The sequence below is a fragment of the Triturus cristatus genome, chromosome 3_2 (genome assembly GCF_964204655.1).
Source record: "Triturus cristatus chromosome 3_2, aTriCri1.1, whole genome shotgun sequence".
NCBI lineage: Eukaryota > Metazoa > Chordata > Amphibia > Caudata > Salamandridae > Triturus > Triturus cristatus.
Window position 1 is genome coordinate 612,058,004 of NC_140584.1, and position 20,656 is coordinate 612,078,659.

General features: G+C 41.2%; 1 protein-coding gene across 7 annotated transcripts in view; it reads left to right on the forward strand.

The window, feature by feature from the left end:
- LOC146857822 (4-galactosyl-N-acetylglucosaminide 3-alpha-L-fucosyltransferase FUT6-like) overlaps positions 1-20,656 on the forward strand; it is a 683,427-nt gene that overhangs the window by 449,163 nt on the left and 213,608 nt on the right. For 5 of the 7 annotated variants that reach the window (XM_085648492.1, XM_085648488.1, XM_085648489.1 and 2 more), the window contains one exon: positions 5,884-6,021. The exons of the other annotated variants lie outside the window; for them this stretch is intronic. The gene's annotated coding sequence lies outside the window, so the exon portion shown is untranslated. The remainder of the gene's footprint in view (positions 1-5,883; positions 6,022-20,656) is intronic. 7 annotated transcript variants of the gene reach the window in all.

The window sequence follows — 20,656 nt, forward strand, 5'->3', positions numbered from 1 at the left end:
ACTGCTTTGTGCATTTATTTTATTTTTCAGATTTAAATTAGTACATGAATTTAAAAATGTTCAAGAAAAGTGATTTGCGAAGAATAGAAATCACATAATAAATCTACCTGGCAATGATTATGAAATGTTTTCAGAAAGCCAGAAACAAAACTGGTAAACCAGTGTGAATAAAAGATGATCAGCAAAATTAGTGTAAGTCACTCTGGCACACGACTTGGACTTCAAAAATGCTTGTTGTTCAGATCAGAAACAATCTAACTATAAGTAACTTGATTAATCAGTTACAAGGAAGTTTATATCTTGCCATCACTTGTCTTCACTCGCTTAGTACACACAACTATTTTGAAGAAGCTCCATAGATCAACATGCAAAAGATAGATTCGCAAAATATTATAACGTCTCAGTTTATGGTATGAGGCCTCAGTCTGGCAGTTAAACTAGCAGTAGAGTTATTTTCTTTATTTTAAATTACAAATACAATAGGAGAAAAGGTAACATTTGGATTGACATATTCCCCATACCATTTTAAAATAACTATACGTCATTTTGCAGGATGCAATGTGCTTTATTTTTATTTTCAAATTACATAGCTGCTGTGCAATAGAAGTGCACCCTGGCTCATGTACATCACCTAATTTAATTGGGGAAAACAAAAAAGCAGTTGGTAGATTGTCTGAATTAATTTCAACCACCGGTAATTACTTTGGACTGCAAAACTGTCCATTCTTTTGCCCACCACATCAATACAGACTAGAGCCAGCCACACCACATCAGTCTTGGTCTCATAGGAACTATCAAGCCCAAACTGCAAGGCCAGGTCCTCCCTGACCTGGAACACAAGCAACCCCAGATAGGCTTTAGCCTATTTGGGACTCATGAGTAGGGTGCAGCTTGTGTTCTATGGCACATTGAGCATGGGACCCACGTCTAGGCACAGCCCTTGGATTTAGAACATTGCAATAAATAAAACAAAAAACATATGTGTGGATTGCTTGAATTAATCTCACCCACTGTTAATTTATCTGGGCTGGAATCCAGTCCATTTTTTTTGTCCACCATACCACCTCAGATAGGAGCCAGCCATATGCAAATACGCCTTGATCCTGCTCCTATTGCAACAGTCCCAACTGAAATGTGAAGCTAGATCCCAGCTGACTGGCAACACAACCAATAATTTCAATCATTGACAATTGCTACCTGATCTCATGCTCCCCAAACATAGCTATGCTCATATTCACAAGAATCAAACTGAAGGCTGAAAATCACACTGCCAACCTCAGCCTGTCCTTTGCCCGTTCACCTTTCAGGACTGACATAGCATGCAGCACATGCAGTGCATACAGAGGAACTTTGATTGGGCTTGTGGTCTTCAACAAGTCCATGCACTCACCAGGAACAAAATAACTATCAAATCAGTGGCGCTTTGCTTCTGCTGCTTCCAACTTTTTGCGAGTCATTGGCCACCCGATCTACAAATAACTTGGTTCCGGCAAAACCTTTTTCACAGAAATCTTAGACTTCATCACCACCTCTTCCATCACAAGATGCTTCTCTAGGACTTAAACCATGCAGGAAATGACTTCAGCAAGCCAGTATTCTTGATCAGGTCTTTGCTTCTATGCAATCCCCTAAATGCAACACTCCCCATGCCTCAAGGTTAATCAGAGTAACTACTCATCCCAGTCATTATCACCTTCTGTGGTCAAGCAAAACCCACAAAACAACTTTGTCACTCCTTAAAGGCCCTCCCCATTTACATCCTTAAACAAGATCTCATCACTGAGTCAATCGCAAATGATACCACAACTTTATATCAACTCACACCTCAATTCACTCAATCTCCCCTTAAAACACATCGAGGCACTCTATGAAAATAAAATTCTCCACACAATAGAACACCAAACAACTGAGTGAAATCATACAAGTTATTTACTAACAAGACATGAAATAATACACTATCCAGATCAAACACAAACTTTCTGCTCCTTGGGTAGAAAAATCACCACCACAGGCAAACCCAATTATTACGCCCATTGCATTTGCCTCTTACTGGAGCAGAACCCTAACGAAGCTCTCAAGCTCTGTATCAATCCTGTATCAAGTCCCACAATACCTCATTTAACACACAAATGTAGCAGTATAATTCAATTTTCACTGCAGCAATATGCAGGTTCAGGCACAGCACTTGCCACACAAAGCCAAATACTTCTACCTCTTTCATCATCCCACACAATACATCAAGATGACTACGTCCAAACTGCTCACAAATGCATATCATGCGGACATTCCCACCAGAATCAAAGTCACTAGATTCGAGGATAAAATCGTCCGACCCCTGATTGTAAAATCCCTCCCTGTGGAAGTACTCCTCTTGAGCACTTCTCATGTGAGGTATATTCCCTGGTGCATTCAAAATTGACAGCTTGTTCAATCAGTGATAACACAAACATCAACCCAAAACATCTAATCAACAACCGACCCATCACATATGGATGAACAGTATTGAAAACCAGCTCATCCATACAGGTACCTCCAGTTTCCAATCCATTTGCTACTGGTGATTTAAAGAACCCCAATGATACCTTTTGTCTACATGATTTTCAACCTCTACACAGACCCCCCAGAATCATCCAGCCCAGCCACAGAATATGAACCCATCTGTACTCTAACAATACTCAGCACTATTTAAATATTATCCACAGTTCCACCTCCATTGATCCGCTAAAACAGTGCATGATGCTCATCCAAACTTGGATATCAAGTCTGTCTCAAACTGAACTCAGCAAAGCCTGAATTTACCCTTATTGCCAACAGCAAAAAGCAAGTCCAGAATCAACAATGCCTCGAGCATAAAGTTAGCTGAATTCACACTCATATTTTCCACAATCACAAAATCACTTGGATTCACCATTGATAATAACCTCTCTTGATGGAACTCACATTGTAAGAAAACTCAAATGGCCTTGTAGGAGCTTTACCTTCTGCTTCCAATAAAAAAAAGTGTACCTTTAAAGCCACTGTCCAATCCCGATCGTTTACCATCTGCATTATGACACTATCCTACTTGCAAATGTTTTTAATTCTTCTCTTACTCCACTGGTAAGCATTCTGTATACCAAATCTCAAGACACCAAAGCCCAAAAGAAGCCGGACCTCATCATTTCGAGTTTAATGGAATCACATTGGCTGATCCTATATGCTCCCTTAATGTTCAGGACCTGTGAAATCACCTGCAATTCAGTAACAGCCAACACATAATCCTTCTTGCCTTTAAAATTGAATAAGCCAAGACAATAGATGAAGCTTTTCAATCATCAGACTTTAAACTAAACAGTCATTATCATATATATAGCACATGCCTTCAAAGCACCATTACCTCACCGTCAGAAGGTTTTGCATGTGCACGTATGTATTGACGGAAAATATGTTGATTGATCCAACCCATATAAAAAGTGTATGGAGGTGGTGGTTGGTAGCTTCAAATATGCTTTGATCGGCATTCTACTGGCTTGTCATAGTGCAATAAACATAATGGGAGGTAATTGAAATGATGTTGATGGCAATGCCAAGGAAAAAGCCATAGGTCAGAGGGAGGGATTGTGAGGAACAGTGCAGAAACTGGCCACATAGATACAGAGGATGAGCTAAGTATCCATGTAGGTAATGTACATGCAGCCCATGGCTATACTATAATCATAGCACAGTAGGCAGAAAGCATAACTAAAAGGAAAGAACATAGTCTATCGTAGTTCTTACCAGCACTGGTAGAAATCAACTTGTGATATATATCAGGACTTGATGCAATAAACATATTAGGTGCTCCAAGATGTTTTTGGAGATGAGGTGTTGTGTTTGAGAACAGCCATGTTTTGGTGACTCTATGGAAACAAAGGCAGTCATGAGTATGTCTGATGCACACTGGAAGGCAGTTCTACCATTTTGCAGTTTGAAAGGAGACAACTAAAGGGGGCGTGGCTTGACCGCGGAGAAGATGGCAGCACTCGAGTGAGGCTCCGCGGGTCGAAGCAGCGGGTCGCATGGGACCCTCTTCCATTCTCCGACTTGGAAGGATGATTCCAAAATAGAATGTGTGTCTGACCAACAAAACCGCTTTTGCGGCTGTTTTCGAGGCTCCGAGACTCCATTTTCGCCACTTATAGCCCTGTCTTTGCTCCACAATAGATGCAGCCACCATTTTGGGTGAGATATTCCTCTGTGAGGTGCTTTTCACAAAATGACTTAAAATGGAGATTTTTTTCTCCTCAACTTTTTTTTTCGAACTAATTTCTCTTTTATCTTCTGATGTCTTGCTCTGATGCGGCGCTACATAGCCTTTTGTCATTGAAATCCTAATGCCTTGGAATTACACTAATATATGTCATCGTACGCGTGCCATTTTAGGCGAGATATTTTCTTGTGAGGCGCTCTTCACAAAGTGCCTTAAAATTAAGGTTATTTCCTCCTCAACCTTTCTAGAATGATTTTCCTGAGCTAATTATTTACATAACTTTTGGTATCTTGCTCTGAAGAGACATTGCGCAGCCTTCTGTCATTGAAGTTCCACTGCCTTGGAACTACGCCCTGGTCTGCCATTTTGGTTATGCTCTAATTTTGTGGTGTGGCTTACACATAACAGGATTGTTCAAGTGTTACCTACACTCATTTGTATCTTGGTGTACGTGGAGGCTGGTGGGTTGACTTGGTCCTAGTTCTTCTGGAGCCGTCCCATAATTCTGTTATTTCTCTTTTATGGGACGATTGAAAAAGGGAGTCCCTCACCGGTTCGATTTACGCAACCATTTGTCAAGAACTCTTCAGTCTTTTCAAAACTATCCAAGATGGAAGACTCTTCAGTTTCGCTAACTAACTGTTCCACTTCTTTAACATTACCCTCTAATGCTGCAGGGAAAGCCTCCACAAAACGTTTGAAAAAAGACCCGCCGTCTCCTCCGAAGTCATCCTCACCGGTCTCTTTGGACATGTTGCTTGAAGAGATTCGCTCCTTGCGTCCATTCATGGAAGAAACTAACGCCAAACTACAATTCCTCACAGACAATTGGTAAAAAATGGATGAAACGCTAACCTTGGTGGAGCATAATGTATCCTCACTGGGTCTTGCGGATGGCAAACTTAACACTCTCCAATCTCAAGTAGCCTCTCTTCAGAAGCAAGTCGAGAACCTTGAAAATAGAAAGAGGCGTAACAATTTACGCATTTATGGACTGCCGGAGGGCGTAGAAGGAAATTACTCTCACACCTTTTTCAAATCTTTCATTCCAAAGACTCTAAACATGTCAGCTGAGACTTCTCTTAATATTCAATGTGCTCACTGTCTAGGGCACCAGGATGCTTCCTCTACCAATGTATGACACCCTAGAGGAATCATTCTTTATTTCTTGGGATACACTGACTTGCTTAAAGTTCTCTCAGCAGCTAGATCAATTAAGCAAATCACTTGGTCTGGCAACAATCTATACTTTTCTCAAGATTATGCTAAAAGCACAGCTGACAGGCGAAGGGAATTTCTCAATTTGAGATCCGATCTGAGATCCCTTGGAGCTCGCTATGGTCTTTTCCACCCTTTTCTATTTAAAGTCACCTACAAGAATAAAACAACAACTTATGAAGATCCGATCAAACTTAAAAGTTTTATTAACTCATTAAAGATAGAAACTATGGACTTTTCTGAAGCTTCTACATCCCGGGCTGTGTTGTCCTGCATAATGCATTGAACCTTTTTTATGTCCTTTTCAGTCGCTCAGTTATATTCTTGTTCCAGGTGCGATATTGTTGCCTATTGCAGTGTTGTTTTTCTTAAGCTGATGCAAATTGTAACTTGAATGTTTGGGCTGATTAACTTTTTCTTTCCTCCCCTTCTTACAGGTCCATTCATGCTTGTTCCTGTTTTGTCCTTCTCTCTGTTCTGTGAGCCGTGACCCTTCTTCGTTTTCCCCTTGGTCGTCCTTGGGCATCTCATCTACTCCTTGTGGTCCCCCCCCCCACTCCTAATTGGATCCTTAGGTATGTTCTCTTGTTATGTTCTTTTTGTATTGTTCTTCCTTTCTATGTTTCCTTTTTCATTCTGATCTTTGTCAATGAAACTTTTGATCATAATGCTCTTTTTCTATTGCTGTGCCTTCTCCCTTCTTCTCCTCATCTTTTTCTTGTCCTTTCCTCTTTTTCTTTTTCTTTCTTTTCTATCCTTTCTCTTCTTTTTCTTCTTCAATCAATTAGATGTTTCATATTCATGTTTGAACTGCTTTCTTCTAAGTTTTACATATAATCATATTATACTCACACATTACTTGGTTGTTATTACAGTCACTTTATACTGTTGGTTGGTTTGTCTAGATTGTTATCTTCGTCATACACTCATATCATTACATTTATGTCTTTGAAAATTGTGTCATGGAATGTTCGAGGTTTGAATTCACCCATTAAAAGACAGCGTGTTTTAACTCATTTATCTAAATTAGAAGCTGATATAGCTTTTATACTAGAATCTCACCTAACGGCGTCTCAATCTTTAAAATTAGAAAGAAATTGGGTAGGGGAAGGTTTATTTTCCCCAGGCGATGGTAAACAAAATGGTGTAGTAACCCTATGCCATAAATCACTCTCTGTCAAACGAATTTCTCAATTATCTGATGAAGATGGAAGATGGTTATTTACTATATTGCAGATTGGCAATGCTCAGTTTTCTTTGCTTAATATACATGCTCCCACTAATGGTGACCCTTAGTTTTGGTCCTACCCCTCCCAACAAATTTCGTATTGTATTGACGATAATTTTATTCTTGCTGGAGACTGTAACCAAATTGTTGATCCTTTCATAGATCATAACTCATTAGCCTCATTTAAATCACAGAAGACCCATACATTTTTAAACATGTTATTCAACAGTATAAGCTCATTGATGCCTGGAGAATCTGCAACCGTACTTCAAGAGAACATACTTTTTATTCTCCCCCTCACCGAACACAATCCTGAATAGACCATTTCTTTGTGGCTCATAATATATATCTCAGTTTTTGAGGAATGCAGAGATTGGGACAATTTTAATATCTGACCATGCTCCTATTTCCATTAAAACCCAACACACCCAGGAGATGGCATTTTAATAACTCTCTCCTTCTGGATCAGACTTTTCCCTCCTCCTATATCAATTTTTTAATAAAATATTTTTCTTTAAATCAGACCGATACCCTCTGTCATTTGGGATGCATTTAAGGCAGCTGCTAGGGATTTTATTATGGGTTTTGTGTCTAAAAAGCGTAAAATGTCTTGTGAAACCACTAAAAATCTCTTGGCAAAAATAAAGAAACTGGAGAATTCCTATTGTGCTTTGAAATCTAAAGACAGCTTGGTACAGCTTGTCGAAGCCAAATTCCCATTTAAAAAGGTTTCAACTGACAATACTTCACTCTACTTGTTAAAGTTGTGTGCTAAATTTTATGGAAGCCTAAATAAGGCTGGTAAGCTCTTGGTAAACTATCTAAAGGTTAAAAATAACAAAGGTTAAAAATAACAAACTCGACATTGAATCAATCCTTGACAAGCAAAACATACTAAGGTTTAAAGATACTGACATCATGGATGAATTCCTTCTTTTTTACAAAGATTTATAAACGCCAGAATTCACACTCTCAGATCCTGATATTTCCCAGTTTCTTGCAGACATTCACCGTACCTCTGATCCTCAATTGGACTTTGCTCCTCTAGAAGCTGATATCTCACAACAAGAACTCCTCAATGCACTTCAGACACTTAAAAAGGATAATGCTCCAGGACCAGATGGGTTTACAGTGGAATTTTTTACACACTGCGTATCACTTCTCCTTCCCAAGTTGCATACTCTTTTCAATTCCTTTTTGCAATCTGGCAAATCCTCTGGATCTTTTCTAGAAGCATTAATATGTTTAATTCTGAAAGAGGGTAAAGATCTGAAGCACTGCAAAACCTATGGACCTATTTCTTTAGTCAACATTGATTACAATTTTTTTTCTAAATCCCTAGCGATACATCTTTAATCCTACCTTCCTCAGTTATGAGGTGCAGAACAATCTGGTTTTATAAAGGGGTGACTCATTTCAAACAATACTCGTCTCTTCTTTGACCTTTTATCTAAATCCTCTCACATACCTCATTCACTAGCTGCTATAGCACTAGATGCAGAGAAAGCTTTTGACCGTGTTAACTGGTCATATCTTTTTCATGGTTTGGTTTTGGTCCAAGAATCATATCTCTGATTTCACTCTTATATTCTAATCCTCTAGCTGCAGAAATTGTAAATGGTAACACATCCCCTTACTTTTACTTGGGAAGAGGCGTACGCCAAGGCTTCCCACTTTTCCCATTTCTCTTCAACTTGGCTTTGGAAACCATCTTATCCAAAATCCGTCAGAAGTATGATATCCAGGGCTTTAATGTTAATAATAAACACATTAAAGTGGTAGCTTATGCTGATGATATTTTATTATTTATATCCAATCCACAATCCTCTATCCCTGCCTTTTCACATGAGGTGGAACTTTTTGCCTTAGATAAGTGTGAAATACTACCTTTAACTAAATACACATTCAAAGAGGATTTTGCTGCTTCAAATTTCACCTGGAACTCCAAGCGCATAAAATACACGGGATTACTTTTTGCTCCCTCAATCTCAACAACTCTTGCTCTATGTTTAGATAGTTGTATACAGAGCATTTCCTCATTAACCTCTAAATGGCATCCCCTATATCTGTCATGGTGGGGACGCCTTAATACCATTAAAATGATGCTCTTCCCTATAGTGTTATATATGATTTCTAATATTCCAATATGTATCCCTTCAAAATATTTTAAGAAAATAAATACCATTTTGTCATCTTTTTTATGGAACACTAAAAGACCTTGTATGTCACTACTGAGACTCATAAAACCAAAATCCGAGGCTAGGGTTATTTTTCCTAATTTCCCCAATTATCCTAAAGCTTTCATACTTCGCCAATCTTCAAGATGGCTTTCCGACCCTCAAGAGGACTGCCCTCTGTGGGTGGAACTTGAAAGAGCATTCCTTTCTCCTTTAAAGAGTATCTTTTCTTTACCCGCAAACCACACTCTGTCTCTACTCCTGTACTTAAGCACTCCTGTAAGCCTCTGGAATCCAACCACAAGACGCCTCCCACAGATTTAAAATCTTTTCTCAGCTCCTCACTTTGGCACAATCATTTCTTACTGATTCATGGTAAACCTTTTTATTGAAATCCATGGAGATGGAAAGGCTTAATGTGGATACATCAGCTTTTTATCCAAAATGAAATTATATCTTTTTCACAGGCTAGTCATCTTTTTGATTTTCCATCACCTTACAAACCTAAATACGCACTCCTAAAACAAGCCTTAATGATTGCCTATTCTCAACTTATATCTCATAATCATCACGTACCTCACTCGGTTAATAGGCTGCATACTTTATATTCCTGACCCAAAGCATCTTCCATCTACACTTACCTCAGCAATTTACACACTGATAGAGAGAAAACTAAAATAGAAACATCTTGGGAAGAGGATCTGGAGATTGACTGGCCATCTTCCTTTTGGAACAAAATATGGTCTAAAATTAGGAAATCTTCTAGAGCAGCAAATACCACACAGACATTATTTTTTATTTATAATAGACTTTTATTTCATCCAGTCATTTAACACGAGATATCCTAATGTCCCTGATACTTGTTGGACTTGCTCATCCCCATCTGCTGATTTAAAACACTTACTCTTAACATGTTCACATGTGCACACTTTCTGGAAAAAGGTTTGGTCTCAAATTAATTTAATTTTTGACACTCAAATATCATTTTCCATTGTTAACCTATTTTTAGGAAGTACATCACTGGTCTCGGAAAAATATACTTTTAATGTTAAGATTGTAGATTTGTTGATAGCAGTTGCCTTCCAGAAAATCACCAAAAACTGGAAAGACCTAACTAAGTTATCCTTTCAAGCCTGGTGGTATGCCGTATGTTACAACCATAGACTAGATACAGCTCTTGTTCATCCTATTCATTTTGCAGCAAAACGCTTAATTTTATGGTCACCTGTCACAAGACATATTGAGATGAGTGCTAGACGGTCTTTCACTATGACCCTATACAACAAGAAGTTACCCAACCTCCATGACATTACTTAACTTCTCATAACATTATTTTTCATTTGTTCATAACATTCTTATATATTTTGAACCAAGTTGAAGTATTTATTGAATAATGTGATTATTTTTCTCTGCTCATCTAAGCATACCATTTCAGTCATGTATATTTGGTATTCTCTCTCAAGCAACGCTATATATAATGTTGAATTATTCTCGTACATGATTATTTCCTAATGATTGTATTAATGTATATTTATATTCTATGTTCTCTCAATAAACTTTCTTTTGAACTAAGAAAGGAGACAACTAATTCATTCAGTACTGATCTGAACAAGCTGAGTATTTCTATGTAGAACCATAAAATGAGGGGTATACTGCTCCATACCGACTATGGCACACTCCCAGTGGAGTCTGTAAGTAGTCACCAGGAGCATTTGCTCATATGAACAGGTTCCCTCACCCAAGGTGGTATGCTTCATCATTGGGCTTGCTCCAGATTGGACTGGTGCTGCAATGCTCAATGGGCCCCTTGAGAGGGTGCTTATTCGAGAACTTTTAATCACCAGTGAGTGACTTGGGGTTTGAGAGTGGACCATAGACTAAGATCTAGATATACTGACTAGATCTTACATCACTAATTATACCTCTACATTGAAGAGTTTATTACCATTATGTCTCTTAGTTTCTCTCTCTGCTATTAACCTCGACATAGACTCAGAACCTTATTAAATTGATAGCCAAATGAGGTCTACAGATGATTTTAGTTCACATTTCTCCAATCTTCTTACCCACCGACTGGAAATACACTCAAACCCCCAGTCATCCACTGGTGATTAAAAGATCTCCGATAAAGTGCCCTATCGGGGGTCTCATTGGACATTGCAGCGCCAGCCCAACAAAGAGCAAACCCAATGATGAAGCATGCCACCTTCAAGTGAGTGAGGGCACTTGCTCCTATGAGAGCATGCTCGCAGTGACTACATACAGACTCCACTGTGAGTCTTCCATAGTCAGTGTGGATCAGTATAGCCGACAGTTTTATGATTCAAGATTAGAGGAGACTGTATGCTGGACCATAAATCTCCTCGTCCTCCCATATATAGATGATATTTCTATGTAGAGGGATACGTTCGAGTGAATACATCATTTTGACTGATAACGTACAAAATAAAAGACCAGAAGACAAGCCTTCTTAAGTTAGACACAAAGGATCTAGAGCAACCTTCAACCACAGACGAGGCCTTGTTCATCCCTCTTACACTTCTGAAAAGGGTTGAAAACTCGTCCCCCCAAGGAGCTCCTAACGTGTCAACGGTATGGAAACTCCTAACTTCTTCTCTCCATGGACTAACCTATGATGTGAAGTTCCGCTTCCCGACCCACTTTCTTACACAGTTCTAAATCACTTCCACTCCACTTTACTTTTAATGAGCGTTCTAGTTATATTAATTTTATATCAATTCCCTTGCATACATAGAACAGGAAGACTTGATCCACCATAACAAATCACGGATTATTTTATTGAGAGACTTATCCGAGACTCAAAAGACTTATATTACAAGTGCAACTTCACAAGGAGTCCCTGGACCTCCAAGAGTGCAGTTTGTAACTGAAAGAAATTTGGTTATTCGTTATTCGGGGGTGAAAGCCCTGCTCAAGCAACAATCCTAGTCAGGGTGAATCGCAAAAGTCACGTAATCAACTTGTGCTACTTCTACGTATATGTGTTCCACGTGCACATGTTTAGAGAAGCAATCTGGGATTGGTACATGGGAATACGGCGTAAGGTATTATTTTACATTATAAAATTAGGAGTTTGCTTTAAGATAAATTTTAAACGTTCACCCGCAGTGCCTTTCTGGCAGAAAAAGGCGTCATTTGTATCCCATATTCTGTATTTTTTACTAGTGGCATTATTTTATTTTGGTAGTTACAAGTGCATTCTTTCACTATTTCAGTTTTTATTTTTCGAATCTTTTAAATGGTGTGCAGAATAGCCCCTTAACTTACATTTTAGTGATGCTCCATGCATTTCGTCCATAAAAGAGATGGGTTTCCTGCAGTTTCTCCTAAGTCTTAGGAATTTTCCAAACAGTTTATGTTATGCTCAGCTTCCATAGCAAACCTCTCTGTAGGGGCATTTGAAGAATTTTGAGAGCCATGGGCCAAACGTATTTTGGGGGCTTGTGTTTGAACAGCTTTGAATTTATGTTCCAACCTCCGCTTTTTCATGCCCTCTTTGGCTATGTCACTGACACTGTACAGACATGCTGGTCCAAATTCTAAATGTATTTCCATCTAATATTCAGGGATATTGATGTGTGTTTTCAATATTGTAATATAGCAGCAGCTCAAGAATATTATTGCAAATAATCTCTGCTGCCCTCTGCCATTTCTCATATGTGAGGTCATGTTTTGATCTAACTTGTTATGGATGTTGCATGGTGTTGATACACCTAACAACAAGACTTCTCTGGAAAATGCCTGTAATAGACCCCCTTACTTCACTCCTCTTTAAATTATTTCAAAGAAAATGGTATTTAAAACAATCTATGTTTAAGAATCATTCAAGGTCTTCAAGGCAGGACTGTGTGGTGAACAGAGCTGAATCAGCCCCCCCCCCATAAGGCTAAGGCCAAAGCCCACTTTGTCCATGCCTTAAAACATCTCTGCCTCTATCGTGAACACCAGATTTTTAATCTGACAATTCACTACAATGATGTAGCAACGGTTGATTACAAAACCTGCTTTTCGGGTTTGCCTGAAAGCAGAAGCACAGTTGCATGAGGGGGAAGCAAGGCAGCGGAGGTTGTGGCGGTTGGTTAAAGATGGAAGTTACGTGTTTTTTTCCACACTTGGGCAAGGGAAGAGAGGCCATTTTATGTACCGATCCCCATTTTCACTCCTTTGCCACTGCATAGCAGTTGAAATCTGAGGTAGATGATTTGGGGACCTATACATAACAGGAAAAACATGGGTATAAAATGAATTATGGTGATGTTTTTCACCTTGGGGTTCTGAGAGACATAGATAGCCTGAACTTTGCTCTGATTGTCTATTTGATGTTACTAAAAAAAAAACAGTGAAAATTATCACTTTAATTCACTGTTACCCATCTTACAGTGCTTAATTTGTGATAGAAAGAGTGCTGGTGTACCTGAATCTCTGCTCAAAAGCCAGCGGCTGGTGTAATTGAACATTTGCGCACCAAATACCAAGTCCGCTAATCTTTAATTCACTACCATATACCCCGTGCCCCTCTTTCACACTCTTGCAGGTTCCTGCTTTCTGTTTGTGACAGTTGTGCCATCTTTCCAATCCGTGTGTTTTTCCTTCTCTTGCTCTTATAAAGATCTGATACAGAAAAATAACTGTTGGTCTGCAAAAATAAGTTTGTTGCCTCCCCCCGGCAACCACCGGCTCAAAATATTCACTGCCATTTTATAATTCTATATATTATTTACCTGCCTCCATAGACTACTATTCACTGCATGAAATACTTGGCTGTTGGCTGCTGTTCACATGCCGTTCTTCATGTCTGTCTGCTGTACACAAGGAATACTTCTTGGGTGGTTCTTATTTGCATGGGGTCCTTTCTGGGTGGCTGCTATTTGCATGGTGTACTTTGTGACTGGCTGCTGTTCGCATGCTGTATTTCATGGCTGGCTGCTTTTCACAGGGACTACTTCTTGGGTGGCTCTTATTTGCATGGGGTCTCTTCTGGGCAGCTGCTATTTGCATGGGGTACTTTGTGACTGCCTGCTGTTCGCATGCTGTATTTCATGACTGGCTGCTTTTCACAGGGAGTACTTCTTGGGTGGTTCTTATTTGCATGGGGTCTTTTCTGGGCGGCAGCTATTTGCATGGAGTACTTTGTGACTGGCTGCTGTTTGCATGCTGTATTTCATGGCTGGCCGCTTTTCACAGGGAGTACTTCTTGGGTGATTCTCATTTGCATGGGGTCTTTTCTGGGTGGCTGCTATTTGCATGGTGTACTTTGTGACTGGCTGCTGTTCGCATGCTGTATTTCATGGCTGGCTGCTTTTCACAGGGACTACTTCTTAGGTGGTTCTCATTTGCATGGGGTCTTTTCTGGGTGGCTGCTATATGCATGGTGTACTTTGTGACTGGCTGTTGTTCGCATGCTGTATTTCATGGCTGGCTGCTTTTCACAGGGACTACTTCTTAGGTGGTTCTTATTTACATGGGGTCTGTTCTGGGCGGCTTCTATTTGCATGGTGTACTTTGTGACTGGCTGCTGTTCGCATGCTGTATTTCATGGCTGGCTGCTTTTCACAGGGAGTACTTCTTAGGTGGTTCTCATTTGCATGGGGTCTTTCCTGAGCGGTTACTATTTGCATGGTGTACTTTGTGACTGGCTGCTGTTCGCATGCTGTATTTCATGGCTGGCTGCTTTTCACAGGGAGTACTTGTTGGTTAATTGATACTTCCGTGGAGAACTTAAAGGGTGCCTGATGTTGCAAGGGGTACTTTTTAGATGGCTGCTATTCGCTTGAAGTACCTTGCAGCTGGCTACTTTTCTCAAGCTGTATTCATTGGCTTGGTGCTCCTCACAGACTGTACTTTTTGGGTACCTAATATCCGCCTGTGATACTTCTTAAATGGGTGAAAAACTTTTTTTTCAACATTCACAAATATCTGCTTTATGGAAAAGAGTTTTCCGCAATTTATGCTGTATATATCTTTGCTGAACGTCACCAAAAGGGATTTTGCATAAGATAAACATCAGGTCACTAACTGTTTCTCCTGCGCGATGCAAATGTGCATCGAAAAGCTCAGCATAAGGCAACCCTAAGGAGGAAATTTGTGCATACATTTCCAATTGAGAGCATACAAGCGCTGCAAAAAAGGTTAATTTGCTGGTAAAAAAGTTCTATATTTTCCTAAACTATGCCGGATTTCATTAAAGTAAAAATGATCATGTTATGCACAGAAAAAATATTTCCCTGTGTGGGGAAAAACTGCAGCACGGCAACCTACTCAAAGGGCAAAAATTAGAAACGGGGCAGAACTTGGAAAGCGAAAGAACAGTTTTACACATCCTAAATGGATGTTGTTTGCATAGAGTCCTTGTTAATGAACATTACAGGGACGAATCTTAAATACAGTAACAGACAAATATAGGTACCACAGAGACATTCAAAAGGATAGCTCTCTAGATACAGTGACAGACAGATAAAGAGATGCACTCCCCCAGAGAAGCACCTAGTCAGACGACTAGGAGCTAGTGAGCCAGGTTCGAGTCTCGGCGTTGGCTCAATATACTGTGATTCTGGGCAAATCACTTAATCTCCCGTGCCTACCAAAAATGATTGTGTCCTTGTGTAACGTAACTGGTGCTCATATGAAGCGCTCCAATACCATCGGGTCAAGTTCACTATATAAAACTGCAAAAAAAAAAAAAAAAAGAGAGAAATCATTTTAGATATAGAGAGCCATAGAGAAAGACCCTCACCGAAATAGTTGCATACATCCATCTATAGAGATTACCTTAGATATAGACTCCTCATCGAGCCAAGGGGAGCGACACTCACAAAAACAGGGGCACCCATCCACCTATTGGCACAACCCCTCTGTGACCTCTACAGAAAGAGGGATATTCAGGGTGCCCTTCTGGGAAACACAGCCAATTTAAACCCAATATTAGGAAGAAGCCGCCTCGCGCAACAAAGCCTTAGTGCCCTTGTAAGAGAGACAAGTGTAAGCAGGGACATCTCCAATTGTCCCTGGACTGCTTGCCCGAGAGGAAACACTGACGTATTAAGTCTACCGCCTGCTTCCTGCCCTTATGTGTTAGTCTTGGCTGGGGTTCCCTATTAAGCTGGGGATCAAAGGGAGTCCTGTGCAGATTTGCGTAACAAGTCTGTAGACTGGCTTTGCAAACATAAGGGTTTTGCCCCTCTAATATGAACGATATCCTTATGGCCAAAAGAGTAGGATGTGTTGGTCCTTCTGCTAAGAATATAATTGGTGATTGTGTTCTCAATTTTCACAGACCCAACATGGTTTGTCTCTTGCTGAGTATTTTTGAGGAATTCCCCACGCTAAATACCTGCATTAGTGCGCTCCCCCTGGGTTATTTCTATAAGCCTCCCCCTAAACCACCTATGGACGCCCACGTCTTGCCTTTGATAACCAATAGGTTTAATGTACTCTCTACCTTAGATGCACAGGATTGACAAGCACCTTTGATGGCTGTCCATCAGTACCAGCAGCCCCACATGGAGAATCCCTCTAAAATTTCTGTAATAATTGAAAATGACTATGATGATCACTCTCCAATTAGAGCTGATAGAGGAGTAGACCTGAACATTCTTAGTTGGAATGTAGCAGGGCTACAGTCCAAGCTTGATGACCTGGATTGGTTGCGTTTAGTTAAAGAACAAGACGTAGTAATGTTTCAGGAGACATGGGCATTGCTTGACCTGTATATCGAGGGGTTTCAATGCATCAGTGTTGCGGCTTCTCGACACAAACATGGCCGACCATCAGGGGGCCTTTTTATTGGGCTTAATGTAGCAGCTGGAGGAAGTTTTAAGATACTTCCAACTAATAATTGCAATTTCCAAATTGTACTGTATACGAGAAGAGTTTCTTTTTATTTGGTAAATTTTTAGAATAATGACTTCCATTCTATTCCCAATAAGAATTTTATTGAGCTTTTCGATTTCATTTATAACTTGGACTACCAACAACGTTTGGGCAATCCGATTGGGATCATTTTAGGAGGTGATTTTAACGCAAAACCTAATGACACGCACCCAGGTGCTGAGTCACACAACTTGGGTCCTTCTTACCGCAGGGGTGCCGAGCTAGCAGTGTTTTTGAGTTCCCATAACCTGGTCAACGTTATGAACCAGACGGGTACACTATATGAGATTAATAATTATCAGCCGACATTCAGAGGTAGGGGCTATTCGTCTACGATAGATTTTGTTTTCATTTCCCCCCTGATCGTGGATTACTTTTATTAATGCAGAGGTCGTTGCTACTATTCACGGGGTTAACAACCCTATTAAAATAGCATTGAGATTGGCTTCACGACCCACGTTTTTATCTGATCAAGAGATCTAATACCATCGACTGACAATTTAAGATTAACTTGGAGGGCCATTGACAACGAGGATTTGTTTAAGTCATTAGTTAAGGATAACTTGCCCCTCATTAATTCTTGTCTGTCATTTCAAATCCCACATCCAGAGGCAGTTCATGACTTTTCTAAACTCTGTCTGGTTATTAAATCCCTTTTGTCGAAACCCGCATCTCTGAGTAAGCATGGCCCTAGATGGTTTGATGATGAATGTTCCCAGGCTGATAGGAACTTGCATAGGGTGTTGTCAGCTGAACCTAGGTGTGCCTCAGATGTGAAATTGGCCAGGCGGAAGTACAATTTGGCAATTACCAACCGGAAGGAAGTACTTCTTCGGGACCGTTGGGAAACCCTATCGCAGGCCGCTACTGATAAAAGGGGGAAATTATTCTGGTCTGCTGTTAGGGATCTCCGATCCATGGGACAGTTTTTGACTCCCATTAGTTGCACCATCTCTAGCCAATCCTGGGAATCCCACTTTTCTAAAATCTATGCTATTCCCTCTTCAGCGACCGACCAGAACGAATATGGGTCATTTACGAACATTCACATATCCCTCTCTGAAGTAGAAGAAGCTATTCAGCAGAGTATTGGGAATTAGGCCCCTGGCCCTGATGGGCTACCAATAGATTTAATCAAATGGAATTCGGAATTTTGGGCACCACTTCTTCTGAATGTTTTTAATAACCTAACGCACGCCCCGTTACCTGACACCTGGGCGAAGAGTATTATCGTCCCTATATTTAACAAGCATTGGCATAGCCAATAGGTCTCGCTTTTGGGACCTTATAAGTATTTAGTTATGCAACTGTTGCATGGCTAAACACTTATAAGGTCCCAAAGGCGAGACCTATTGGCTATGCCAATGCTTGTTTTAAAGGGGGCCTCCAAACGGGTCTCTATCGGGCTCTGTTTTGTGCCCTGGCACAGGCGTTCCGTTTTTCCCGGACTGCAGTGACAGAAGGCACATCGAATACGCACCTGCTCACACACTACTCACTAGTGGAGAAGTTACGGCATTACTTCATGCCTTTAACCCCTTCAGCGCGGCGTGGATTACCGTGCCGTGCTGAAGGTTCCGTGCGCGGGCGGCGCCGTGACGGAGCGGTTCCGTCATGCGCACAGCGCAACCGTCGCGCATGACGGAACCGCTCCGTCACTCGCATCGAAGGGGTTAAAGAGTCATTTTCTCTCTGGTTTTCCCTTGTCTTTTTGAAACTCGGGAGCAGGAACATTGTCCTGGTGTCACCGGGTTTCGGTGGAAGCTTTTTCAATATTATATACGAGCCATAGTTGCTGTTTATTTATCTTATGCAACTAACAACCATTTACAAAGCCAATAGTCCTGACTTATTGTAGGTACGATGTTACTTGTTGAGTTATATATCTAGATGCAATGACCGAAACAGCAAAATACAAGTCGGGCGGCACACTATTATAAGCACAGACTTTTAGTTTGTGTTTTTAAGCCACGCCCTTAATTACATTGGCCACGCCCCTTTGAGAGAGACCCCCCTCATTTTTCCATCCCACTTAAAGCCCTGCCGTCATGCCTCAAAAGCTCGCTGTTAAGTTGTCTCACGCGATATAACGAAATTGAAAGGCGGCTGCAAGGAGCGAAAGTTGCAGCACTAGGAGAGGGGCTGAAAAGGCGGGCCCTGTTCAGCATCCAGTGGGGCGGGGGCATAATTAGGCCCCGCCTTTGTTGTTGAAGTCACGTTGTTCTTCACTCAGTTTTGTTAGCAGCCAGGAAAAGTTATGGTTGTCCCGAGAACAGCGTCTGGTAACGGAAAGCAGTTCTGGTTTTGTCCCTCGTGCACTTTTATTACGGGGCTGCTTGCTTGATTGACGAGGCGTGTTGGGAAGAGCTTGCCTAGAGGCGGAAGGATATGTCAGGCAGTGAGTATTTGATGGAGTCAGGCAAGCAGGGATAATATGAAACCCTATAAACTGCAAACTACGTGCACGGCGCCAGCGTTTGTTGAACGTCCTCTTCCGGCTAGCAAACAATGCAATTGTGTTTGTGAAACACTTTTTGGATCCAGATATGTGGTGCAGTCACTGTATGGAATTTGTGGTTGTATTTAAACATGGGTGCGTTGAAAAAGCAGCCAGCAGTAGAGGTGGGTTTAATAACAAGCGCGGCCCCGGCGAGCCTCGCATACAGGAAGGGGAGTGGCCACGTGAAGAGAGAGGGGGAGCAGGAGGTAAGCCCGCGAGTGGTGCGGAAATCACACGAAACTACTTAGAAACACAAACCCGCAAAAGTGAAAGCAGGCTGGCTGGCGAGTGGTGTGCGATGTGCGCGCAACATGACGAGAGAGGAAAGCCATATGGCGCCACTGCTCGTCATTGTGCGCGTAACCGCACGCCCGTCGCCAGTGCACGCGCCAGTGGGCTGAAGCGCTTCCCCGAAAGTGGATTGCATGGCGGCACGATGCACGTGATTGTGCGCGTGCTCGCCCTGCAATCCACTTTTGGGAGCACATTTAGGAGCCCCTTACTAGAGTCTCGCATAGCGATTGCTACGCAATAGCTAGGCGAGACCTAAAAAGGGGGACCGGTCACAATCGAGTAAGTATAGGCCTATTTCTCTGATCGAAAATACTCTTAAAATATTGGGTAGAGTCTTATATAATAGGATCCTGGAATGGTCAGAGGAATGTAGCGTTCTAGAGCCCTGCCAGCTAGGCTTCCGCAGCAAGGTCGGCACTAATGAACAATGCCTCAACCTCAGTGTCGTAATCAGGAAATACACCATCGCACGGAATTCTCCAGTCTATTTGGCCTTCATGGATTTGTCGTCAGCCTTTGACTTTGTAAATAGGTCAAGGCTGTGGGCTATCCTGTTGGCCTGTGGTCTGGATGAGCATTTCCTGGCATACCTCCATAAAGACCTTCAGGCACAAGTGAGGATTGGCAGAGATGGTGAGGTCTCGGGGCCAATTAAGGTCGGAAGGGGGGTCAGGCAGGGTTGCGTCTTGGCCCCCCTTCTTTTTATTATATATATTAATGGATTGAATAAATCATTAGTATCCATGTCCCAAGATGTACCTATGATTAATGGGAAACCCCTCACTGTGTTATTATACGCTGATGATTCGGTTCTTTTATGCCGCACCCCTAACTCTTTGCGTATTTTAGTACAGTCTTTTGTTAAATATATGAACAGACTGGACCTAAGAGTTAATTTTAGTAAATCATGTTTAATGTCCTGTGGTCCTCATAGACGCCAGCTCAGTTCCATTGTTGTTGGCAGTCAGAAATTGATAAGCAACTGTAAATTTTCCTATCTTGGGGTGGTCTTTGCTGCGAACGGCTCCTGGACTGAGCATCTTACTCACTCCAGGAGCAAGTTCTGAAAGACAATCAATTCAATTTTAAGTTTCCCCCGTCCAAAGACCACAGGCGCCATT